Consider the following 11,864-nt stretch of genomic DNA (forward strand, 5'->3'; position numbering starts at 1 on the left):
AAAGAGACTATCCAAGATTTAAAGGTTTTTTTTTTTAAATACACCAATCTTTGAGCCTTCCCCAAGTAATGAGAAAATTAGGATTTCACTGTTTCATGCCCCAATTCAGGTCTTCTACAGCCAAATGTCTGTCATAAAGCAACACCTCTGGAGACCCAACAAAATATGCATTATTAAAACTCAGGTTTTATCTTTTATGTTAAAAATAGAGTATTTGTGCTCACTTCAGTGGTACACATACTAAAACTGGAATGATACAGAGAAGATTAGCGTGGCCCCTATACAAGAATGACACACAAATTCGTGAAGTGTTCCATGTTTTCAGCCAACGGGAATTTGCTGTATGACTCAGGAAACTCAAACAGGGACTCTGTATCAACCTAGAGCGGTGGGATGGGAAGGGAGATGGGAGGGAAGTTCAAAAGGGAGGGGATATATGTGTACCTATGGCTGATTCATGTTGAAAAAAATAAAATGGGGTACTTGCCACCATCGAATGACCTGAATAAATGAGACAATAAAGAAGGTGGATTTTGTCAAAGATAATAACCAAAACTAATGTACACATGTTACTTACTGAGCACCAGCCACTGTTCAGTCAGCCACCTACCCACCTATCTACCTACCCACCTATATCTGTCATCTACCAGTCTTTCTGAACCAACACACCAACTTCTTATCCTCTCTGATATTTGGACATAAAGCCACATTTCTGCTGTAATAAACAAACCATTCCCCACCCCATCCATTTTTCTGAAACCTCATGTAATAACAAGGGTGCTCGAATGTGGCAGCTGAGATTCTCAGGCTGGCAGACCTGCAGTCCTTCCTTGATTCATTCACGTGCATCCTCCACACACATACTGCTTCGTGGAGGAGAACCTTCCCGGGTAGACACATGCTCTGTTCAGAACCTTCAAACACACTTTCAAACTTGCTCTTCTTGGTTTTTGCTTAAAAGCAAGTGTCAAAGGTAGATCCTGTTGTACTGACAAACATTCAGAATAGCAGATCCTGTAAAACGTAAATATAACTGCTTTCAAAAGCCTATCAAGTCGTCATTGTGAAACAAACAGTCAATTTGTATTTTAACAAATAGTCAATTTTAACAGTCACATCAGTGAACCTAGTAAAATGTAAATATACAAGGCAATCAATCTGCCATCATGAACCAAAAAGACTACTCTTGTTATCAAAGTTTTAAAGAGTGAACAACCCTAGAAAGAATTCAAGCTGTCATCATCTAGGCTATGTCCACAGGGACAGTCTTACACTTTCTGTCCACACTGTTCTGCCATCATGAAATTGTTCTGCCACACTTATACTGAACATGTATATTCCTACCATAGAGATTAACAGGTTTACAAGAGCACATTTAATTATATCATTAACATCAAAAAAAACATATTTATATATATATACAATTTTCAAATACATAAAGGATCTCAGAATGCCATCTGAATTGTTTATACTTAGATTTTGTGTGTCTTTGCATGTGTGTTTGTGTGTATGTTGTTTAACTGCCCACTAACTTTTGAACTCCTTGAGGACAGAAAAGGATTATTCTCTGTACTTCCTCAACTCCATAAATTCCTCAGTTCCATCAAAACTTATCACCTGTTAATCTTATCAACACCGAACCACCCCTGCCTGTGTGTGTCATCCATATCCTATCTATGCAGCACAGTTTAAATGAGATGAACCAGATTTGTAATTTTTCTCTATATATTCATTCGGCTCTCTTGTTTCTCCTCTGTAACTGGTCTACACCTGGAATGAGCCAAACCATGTTTAAGGCCAATTCAGTTCAGTTCAGTCATTCTGCTGCTGCTAAGTCGCTTCAGTCGTGTCCAACTCTGTGTGACCCCACAGACAGCACCCCACCAGGCTCCTCCGTCCATGGGATTTTCCAGGCAAGAGTACTGGAGTGGGGTGCCATTGCCTTTGCCTTTATACATTTATGTATAAATGTGTACAATATTTTTATGACTATAATAAACCTATCAGTTCAGTTCAGTCTCTCAGTCGTGTCCAGCTCTTTGGTACACCATGAACTGCAACATGCCAAGCTTCCCTGTCCATCACCAACTCCCAGAGCTTGCTCAAACTCATGTCCATCGAGTCAGTGATGCCATTCAACCATCTCATCCTCTGTCGTCCCCTTCTCCTCTTGCCTTCAACCTTTGCCAGCATCAGGGTCTTTTCAAATGAGTCAGTTCTTCTCATCAGGTGGCCAAAGTATTGCAGCTTCAGCTTCAGCATCAGTATTTCCAATGAATATTCGGGACTGATTTCCTTCAGGATGGACTGGTTGGATCTCCTTACAGTCCAAGGGACTCTCAAGAGTCTTCTCCAATACCACAGTTCAAAAGCATCAATCCTTTGGCCCTCAGCTTTCTTTATAGTCCAACTCTCACATCCACACATGACCACTGGGAAAACCATAGCTTTGATTAGACAGACCTTTGTTGGCAAAGTAATGTCTCTGCTTTTTAATATGCTATGTAGGATGGTCATAGTTTTTCTTCCAAGGAGCAAGTGTCTTTTAATTTCATGGCTGCAGTCACCATCTGCAGCGATTTTGAAGCCAAAGAAAATAAAGTATGTCACTGTTTCCATCGTTTCCTCTCTATTTGCCATGAAGTGATAGGACTGGATGCCATGATTTTAGTGTTTTGAATGTTGAGTCTTAAGCCAACTTTTTCACTCCTCTTTCACTTTCACCAAAAGACTCTCCAGTTCCTCTTTGGTTTCTGAGGCCAACTATTCACAGGCTAATTGTCAGCTCATGCTGCAGTTCTTTGCTGGGGAAAACTTCTGACCCTGAAGAGTAGATTCTTCATAAATTTGTAATAATTAAGGGCATCCTTAATCTCATCTGCTAACCTTACTAGAATTTCCCAGTTTATTATTTTTCTGAGAAGCTTTGTCATGAGCTTTGTTATCTGCTGTATCTTGAGCTTCAAACTGGCCCTGTTGCCCTTAGAGTTTTTCTAGCAATTCTTACCTATATTTTCCTCTGAGTGGACTTGATAATCAACTTATCTCATTCCAGAAAAAAAAATCTGATGGTACTTTTATTGTACTATAATAAATGCACAAGCTAACTTTTAAAAAATACCTTTATGATGTTAAATCCTGTCTACAGCCACACTACCCTGAACATGCCTGATTTAGTCTTTATAATGTTAAGTCTTCCTATTCAAGAATACATATTTATTTAAATAGATATATTTGATTTAACAATCATAACCAGTATATTTTCATTAAAAAAGTAACCATGAATCATATCTATAATTGTAAGCTAACTGTACATGCAGGGATTTTTACATTCTAAATTTCTTCATGAATTTGCTTATAAAGATTCTGGATAAATTTAAATATTAGTGGGAAACCAAATGGATAACAAGTTAAATGGATACATTTCAGAACAGAGTCTCCAAAAATGAAATTAAGATATTTGAAAAAATTAATAGATGAGTTTTAATAAGAAATCAGCTGTTCCTAATTATTTGTACATGATCATCCAATTTAGTGATAATTTTTAAAAATCTCCAGTTATCTCCATCACCAATTATATTCATGGTCAAGGAAAATACACTGAATTCTTGACCAGGGAAGCCCTATAAATAAATAAGGCATCACTATGTTTGACTCAGTATTTCTAGAACATTATACCAATTTTTTTTTTTTTTTACTATTACTTCTCTTTGTTAATGGAGTAAGAAATGGCAACCCAATCCAATATTCTTGCCTGGAAAATTCCATGGACAGAGGAGCCTGGAGGGCTACAGTCCATGGGGTTACAAGAGTCAGACACAACTGAGTGACTTTGACTTCACTCTCTTTGTTAAATACCAATTTTTTGCTATTTCTTCAGAATTTTTACATTCTAGCCATTGTATTATGTGTGTTTTTCTCTGTAATAGTGATTTCTTAATATTCTCCTCATAAAGAACTCACATGCTTCCATCACAAATAACTGACAGGAGACTAGCAAACACAGGGAAATAGCTACAAGGTATGCACGATCTGTGAATGTAAAGGCTCATTTCTATTTCTTCTTCATGAACCCAGATTGCTTTGTTTCCTGGAAGCAGGGCCACCCTCCATGATCGGCTTTCAGAAGCCAGTGGGGCTCCCGGTCCCGACTTCCCCCTCCAACCTGCCCATTCTGGGAAGCCATTTTCTTCATCATCTTATGCTGGACAAGAACTGCCTCTGTGCTTCTGGGTTAGGAATTTGATGTAAATGCTTTTGGCATTTGTTCTCATTATTTTGATCAGTAATTCAAGCTTCATTTGGTAAAGACTATAGTTTTACCAGTTTGATCAAACCTGATAAAATTGTGGATTTGATGAGAATAATTTCCTTGCTCATTTTCATTATTTTGATCAGTAGTAAAAAAAATCTAAACAATTTGCAATGTCCAGTTGGCCTGTTTTTATTGTTTTGATCAGTCATTAAACCTGAAAAATGTATCATGAACTCTGCAGATTTTATATGGGTCATGAATGGCAGAAGCCTGCTCTTTCATTATTATCAGCTTTTAAAAATTTAAGCAGACTGCTTCTAAAACACTACCTTTCTACTGCTATTTTCCCTTTTTCTGAGCTCTATTTTTATGTCTTCTTTTCCAACCCTATCTTGTCATGTACTGTTTCTCAATGGTCTAAAGACTTTTTTAAACATAATTGTATCCAAAGACTATTTGAATATATACTCATTAAAATCCAAGTTAAATATACAAAACTGAACACATTATTTTTCATAGGTATTTTGATAATTTTTTAAAAAATAATCTAAACTGAGCAAGATGATATAGTAGGAGATACCGGCCTTCATTGCCTGCAACAAAAAACAATTAGCTATTCACAAATGAAAATAGCTTTAGGAGGGCAGAAGAGTCCAATTAAGAACCTACAGCAACATGGTGGAGAAAAAAAGGAGAAAAACTGCACAGAAAGGACTGATGGGGAGACCAGCTCAGCAAATACACCGGAGGCAGCAAGGATCAAAGAAGAAGGTGGTCCAGCAACACCAGCCACATGGCGGGCACCACTATGGTCCCGTGGCCTGGTTTATGGGGCCCAGGCAGCCTTTGCCACTGGGGACCCCAACAGTGCCTCTGTCGAACTGCCCACAACCACAGCTGGCAGCACTCCACCCCAGGGTACACCCAGCCCCAGAGCCTGCTTGGCTGCTCTGTGCTCCCCAGCAGACAACAGCTCTGCTCCCTCATCTCAGGCTCTTGACCCAGCACTGCTGCAGGCCGGCCAGCACCCTGGGCACAGGAGCTGCAGCTGACCCACAAGGGCCCGCTCTCTAGACCCCAGGCCCACGGCCACTGCACAGGCACCCACACACCCACAGCTGTGACATCACCACCATGAAGGCGACCACAGGCTGGGCCAGTTACCAGAAAAACCCCGCAGTTACGACACCACCCATGGAAGGAAAACATCAGGTGGTCCCAGCAGACTCTGCCTTGGTGGCTCAGGCAGCAAAGAATCTGCCTGCAATGCAGGAGACCAGGGTTCAATCCTTGGGTCAGGAAGATCCCCTGGAAAAGGAAATGGCAACCCATTCCAGTACTCTTGCCTGGAGAATTCCATGGACAGAGGAGCCTGGTGAGCTACAGTCCATGGGGTCACAAAGAGTCGGACACGACTGAGTGACTAACACTTTCACTTTCTTCCGAAGTAGACTCTGCATCTGTGCAGAGGCGGTACTGCTCCTCTAGGAGCCCTGCAGTCTTCATCAGCACCGCCCCCACCCGATGGTACTGCATACAGCCTCCACACAGAGCAGCCCCCAGTCAGAACCACCTTCCCCACCCAGCCAGGGCCTCTCACCCACGCACGGCCACGGTCTTCCTGCACCAAAATCAGTCTGTCCAGAATGAGAGGTGACTGCTCCCCCACGCACACAGACATCAGAGCGAGGCCACAAGAAACACAAACCCTGTGCAAACCTTGCTGAATCCAGCCCTTCCCAATCCCCACTGGGTGCTGCCCCTGGGGATTTTTTTAGTCCAGAGCTCCAACTTCTCTCTTAGCTCTGGACTAATTCTCTGGAGAAAAAGGAAAAAGTTCAAATTTCTTTACAATTAGTTTGGAATTCAAGATACCCCTGCTGCTCTACATATCTGACAAACAAATATGGAAGCTAATATATTATTAAAATTAAAAAGTCCATCAAAACTGACTCCTTGTCAGGACTAATTAGGAAATCTCTCATCCTTAACAAGGATAAGGGAATTAATTTTTAAATTAGATTCCTTAACTCCACATTTCAGCTGCTGGTTTAGTTTAACAAGATTATGGACCTGTGGGAGGGAACGAGACAGTTAATGAAGTTACTATAGCTCATAAAGTTAGGATGGCTTACTGAGCTGCTAAAAAAGAAAACACTATTGTGGAAGTTCAATAAACAGCATTTTGTACTAAATATACATGCTGTTTAACAGACACTTCAGAGTACAGAAATAACATGAATCCTCATTTTAAAATCTGTCACAGGATGTGAGACAAACATATACACTGGCATAGACTCAAATGTCTATTGCAAGGAGATCAAACCAGTCAGTCTTAAAGGAAATCATCCCTGAACATTCATTGGAAGGACTGATGGACAGGGAAGCCTGGCGTGCTGCAGTGCATGGGGTTGCAAATAGTCGGACAGGACGGAACGACTGAACTGAACTGAAACTCAAGTGAGATTCACCTTACAGGATGTGTGTGTGTGCTTACCTGTGTCTGACTCTTTGTGACCTCATGACTGTAACCTGCTAGGCTCCTCTGTCCATGGGATTCTCTAGGCAAGAATACTGGAGTGGATTGCCATTCGCTTCCCCAGAGGATCTTCCCACTGTGTGAGCCACCAGGGAAGCCCAAGAAGAAGCTAAAATCAACCCCAACTTTCTCATTTCTCAAATGAGAAAATGAAAGCCAAGGGGAAAACTGTATAACAGCCATACTGAGATAGAATTTGCATACCAAAAAACTCACCCACTTAAAGTGTGCAATTCGGTGTTTTTAGCGTGTTGGCAGAGCTGTGCAGCAATCACCAGTGTCTACTTTTAGGATATTTTCATCACCCCAAAAAACCCAAAACACATCATCATGCCCACATTTATCTATCTCATCACACATCCTCACGAGCAGAAATCCTCCCATGGACTCAACCGCTCCACGGCCTCTACATCACTGTCTCTACAAGGTGTCTATTCTGAGAGCTTGTTGGAGATCCTAGCAGGGAAGCACAACTGCTTGCATGCCCTTGACCAAGGACCGGTCCTCCTCTATTGGGGATGGTTGTCCCCTTCAACCGAGCGTGCAGCTTTGGGAGGGATACGCAGGGAGAGGTGAGAAAGGAAAGGGGACACCCACCTAGCCAGCCAGATCAGCCAGATCAACCCTGGTGATCAACGAGGTGACAGACGTCAAAACCAGATCGCCCTCATGATGTGTCTATTCTAGATGCTCATACAAATAAAACCATACAATATATGCTGGTTTGTGTCTGGCTCCTTTCACCAAGCAAAGCATTTTCAACACTGTAGCATGAATCAGTACTGCTCTTTTACTGCTGAAGGATATTCCAGGGAATGGACAGACCACATTGTCTCTATCCACTTATCGGTCGATGGGCATTTGGATCACGTCCTGATGAATCCTACTGCTAGGAGCCGATTCATTGGGAAAGAATCTGAAGCTGGGAAAGACTGAGGGCAGGAGAAAAAGGGGGTGGCAGAGGATGAGATGGTTACATAGCATCACCAACTCAGTGGACATGAATCTCAGCAATCTCCAGGAGATAGTGGAGGACAGAGGAGCCTGGTGTGCTGCAGTCCGTGGGGTCGCAGAGTCAGAGACGACTTAGCGACTGAACAAGGAAACACTACTATAAACATCCCTGTACAGCCGTTTGTGTGGAAACATCTTTGTTTATCTTGGTTATCTGCCTAGGCTTAGGGTTACTGGGTCATATGGTAATTCTACATTTAAGGCTTTGAGGAATTACCAAGTTGGCCAAAGTGGTTCATTTCACAATTCCATCAACAGGGTTCCTCCACGTCCTTGCTGACACTTGTTTTTATCTTTTCATTTTCACCATTCTCAAGGGTTAAAGTTGTAGCTCAGTCTGGCTTTGACTTGCATCTCCTTAGTGACTGATGATATTGAGCATCTTCTGATGGGCTTTCTTGGCCATTTGTGTATTTTCTTTCAACAAACAGCTCTTCAAATACTTTCCTCAGTTTTGACTGTGTTACCCGTTTTGTTGTCGTTGTTATCGAGGTGGAAGGGCTCCTTGTTCTATTTACAAAAGACTCTTGTCAGATATATGATCTGAAAATTTTCTCCCATTCTTTGTCTTATTTTTTAATGGCGTCCTTGTTGCTAATTTTGGTAAAGAACTATTTATCTACTTTTTCTTTTGTCACTGTGCTTTTGGTACTATATCCAGGAATCTATTGCTGAACCCAAGACTGAAAAGGGATGTGGTGGAGGATGGGACCCTCAGGGTAGACCAGACGCCCCTGGGTCAGATCCAGCCAGCCCCCTTTTCCAGCCTGCATTCTGCATAGGGGTTCCTCTTGGAGGTTCCGTATAGCAGATCACTTTGCTATAATTTGGTTGGTCCAACTCTTTGCGACTCCATGGATTGCAGTCCATCAGGCTCCTCTGTCCATGGAATTCTCCAGGTAATAATACTGGAGTGGGTTGCCTTTCCTTTCTCCAGGGGCTCCTCCCAAGCAGACATTTTACCATCTGAACTACCAGGGAAGCTTCCCTGATAGCTCAATTGGTAAAGAATCTGCCTGAGATTCTTTACGCGTTAGGGTCTGGCCTGGAAAATTCCATGGACTGTAGAGTCCATGGGGTCACAAAGAGTCGGACGTGACTGAGTCACTTTCACTTTCACTTCCTATAGTTTGACCAGACTGGTCACCTTTGTTTGTTTGTTATTTGTTGTTTAGTCTCTAAGTCTGTCTGACTCTTGTGACCCCATGGATGCCCACCACGTTTCTGTGTCCATGGGATTCCCCAGGCAAGAATACTGGAGTGGATTTTCATTTCCTTCTCCAGGGGATCTTCCCAATTCAGGGATCAAACCCTCATCTCCTGCATTGGCAGGCAGGTTCTTTACCACTGAGCCAACAGGGAAGCCCATGCCTTTATTTACCATGTTATCAAATTCAACATTCTGCTAAGAAACAGGGCATCTTGAGTCTTTCACATTGAAAAGTCCTTTCACTAAGTGTACACAATTTACACCATTTCCAGCAGCGGTCCATTTTCTATTACCAGGTATTCAAGGCTGCTCTACTGAACTGAATCTTTACATGCAACATGAAAAGTGGCTTGCAGTCCTCTACAGCTGCCTTTGCCTTTTCTAGGAAACACTCTCCCCAAAAGAATCCTGCTCCCGGGAGTCATGTTTAAGAAAATCTTAGGAAACATGTAAATTGATATAAGAAGACATGGCTACTATGTAGAATATGATTTTAAAAGAGCATCAAATACTGATTACAGTGTAATTTCAATGCAATGCCTTGATATGAGTGTCTTATTTAATTCATTGACATATAATCTATAGGAAAGCTGTTTAATATCTCTGCAATTTTAATGGCTTAATGGTGACTGAAACAACAGGATTCTTTCACTTCATAATATTCAGAACTTAAAGCGAATTTTCAAAGTGAAGTCTATGTTTTACATTTGGTCCAATCAATTCATGGCAAATAGATGGGGAAAAAATGGAAATAGTGACAGATTTTATTTTCTTGGGCTCCAAAAATCACTGCAGATGATGACTACAGCCATGAAATTAAGATACTTGCCTCTTGGAAGGAATGCTATGACCAACCTAGTGAAAGTGAAAGTTGCTCAGTCGTGTCCAACTCTTTGTGGCCACATGGACTACAGTCCATGGAATTCTACAGGCCAGAATACTGGAGTGGGTAGCCTTTTCCTTCTCCAGAGGATCTTCCCAACCCAGGGATTGACCCCAAGTCTCTCATACTGCAGGCAGATTCTTTACCAGCTGAGCCACAAGGGAAGCCCAAGAATACTGAAGTGGGTAGCCCATCCCTTCTCCAGCAGATCTTCCTGACCCAGGAATCAAACCAGGGTCTCCTACATTGCAGGCAGATTCTTTACCAACTGAGCTATCAGGGAAGCCCTATGACCAACCTAGACAGCATATTAAAAAGCAGAGACGTCACTTTGCCAACAAAGATCTGTACAATCAAAGCTATGGTTTCTCCAGTAGTCATGCACAGATGTGAGAGTTGGACAATAAAGCATGCTGAGTGCCAAAGAACTGATGCTTTTGAATTATGGTGCTGGAGATTTTTGAGAGTCCCATGAACAACAAGGAGATCAAAGCAGTCAATCCTAAAGGTAATCAACCCTGAATATTCATTGGAAGGACTGATGCTGAAGCTGAAGCTCCAACACTTTGCCCACCTGATAGAAAGAGCCAAACTCACTGGAAAAGATCCTGATGTTGGGAAAGATTGAAGGTAGGAGAAGAGGGCAGCAGAAGATGAGATGGTTATTTAGCATCACCGACTCAATGGACATGAGTTTGAGCAAACTCCAGGAGACAGTGAAGGGCCGGAAAGCCTAACATGCTGCAGTCCATGGATTCACAAAGGATCGGAGAAGCTGAACAACAATTTATTTTGGAAGAATATCAGAATTTTCCTCCCCTCTCAACAATAATATTGTCGAACCTCAAAAGATTAAAATCAATGTAACTTCCAATGGCAATAACTAGCTAGTTAATAAAAATGCTTTATTAACCGTCATTTTTAAAAGGCTATTCCTTATTGCTTTCCAGAGAAATGTCATCAATGTTACTGTTTCTAAATTATCTATGGTGGGAAGATGAAAGTATTAGCAACTTTAGATTGCTGTTGATATTTAAATGATTAAAAGAATCATATATCTTCTGAATATAAGTTCACAAAAGAGATTTAAAAGAATGAGTTAAAAGTACGTCAATAGAGTAGATACAAAAGAACAGCCACTGGTTAGCTCTTAAAAAAAAAACTATAATTTGAAAATGTATATACCTAATTCCTCCATATTATTTTATGAAATTCATATAAATGATCAAAAAATGTGTCTATTATTGTAAGACATTTTCACACTTTAGAGTAAGATACGCAGGCTATTTTCAGTCATTGTGAAATTGTATTCTGCATACAATTTACCCAAGGAAGGGCTTCTGAAATTTAAGGTTTCACAGTGATTCATTTTGTTCCAAAATTAAATATGTACATAAGAATAATATAGCTTTTATGGGCTTGTTCTCCCATAAACTATGTTGAACATGTATTTATACAGTAGTTATTTACATAGGTAGCTGACTTACTAATTAGTACTCTCCATCCACAAAGCACATTGGTGCAAATTTACAGGCTGATATGAATGCAAACCTCAGCAGAACAAAGGGAGAGAAACTTTGTATCTTCAACAGAGAAAAAGCTACATGGACAAAAGGGTAGAAAATCAGTGGTTCTAATATTTATTACCTTTATCATGAAATTAATCCATCAAGAAAAATACCAATAGCAACTTAATACACTGCTCCACTCATGGTCATTCAAAAGTATGGGGGGGGACAGCCGCTCTTCTATCTGCCAGGTGGGTGTAGAGTGACCCCCCACCCCGAGGTGTGATCCTCCCATTCTACCTCCAGCAAGAGACCCCCCCCCCAAACCACGTCTCCTCTTAGTCATCTCATACCTGCCAGTCATCTCACACCGGCCACCCTGAATCCCCTCCTGGGCTGTAAGCTCCCTTGTGTTCAGAGTAGACCCCCATCTGCATCCCCCATCACAGACGCCT

General features: G+C 41.4%; 1 non-coding gene across 1 annotated transcript; it reads left to right on the top strand.

Annotated features, from left to right (window-relative positions):
- The first annotated feature begins 216 nt into the window (after positions 1-216).
- Positions 217-323, top strand: LOC138088839 (U6 spliceosomal RNA). The gene has a single exon (XR_011145747.1). It is a non-coding gene; the product is annotated as a U6 spliceosomal RNA (small nuclear RNA).
- Positions 324-11,864: the final 11,541 nt, after the last annotated feature.

This window comes from Capricornis sumatraensis, chromosome 11 (genome assembly GCF_032405125.1).
Source record: "Capricornis sumatraensis isolate serow.1 chromosome 11, serow.2, whole genome shotgun sequence".
Classification (NCBI taxonomy): domain Eukaryota; kingdom Metazoa; phylum Chordata; class Mammalia; order Artiodactyla; family Bovidae; genus Capricornis; species Capricornis sumatraensis.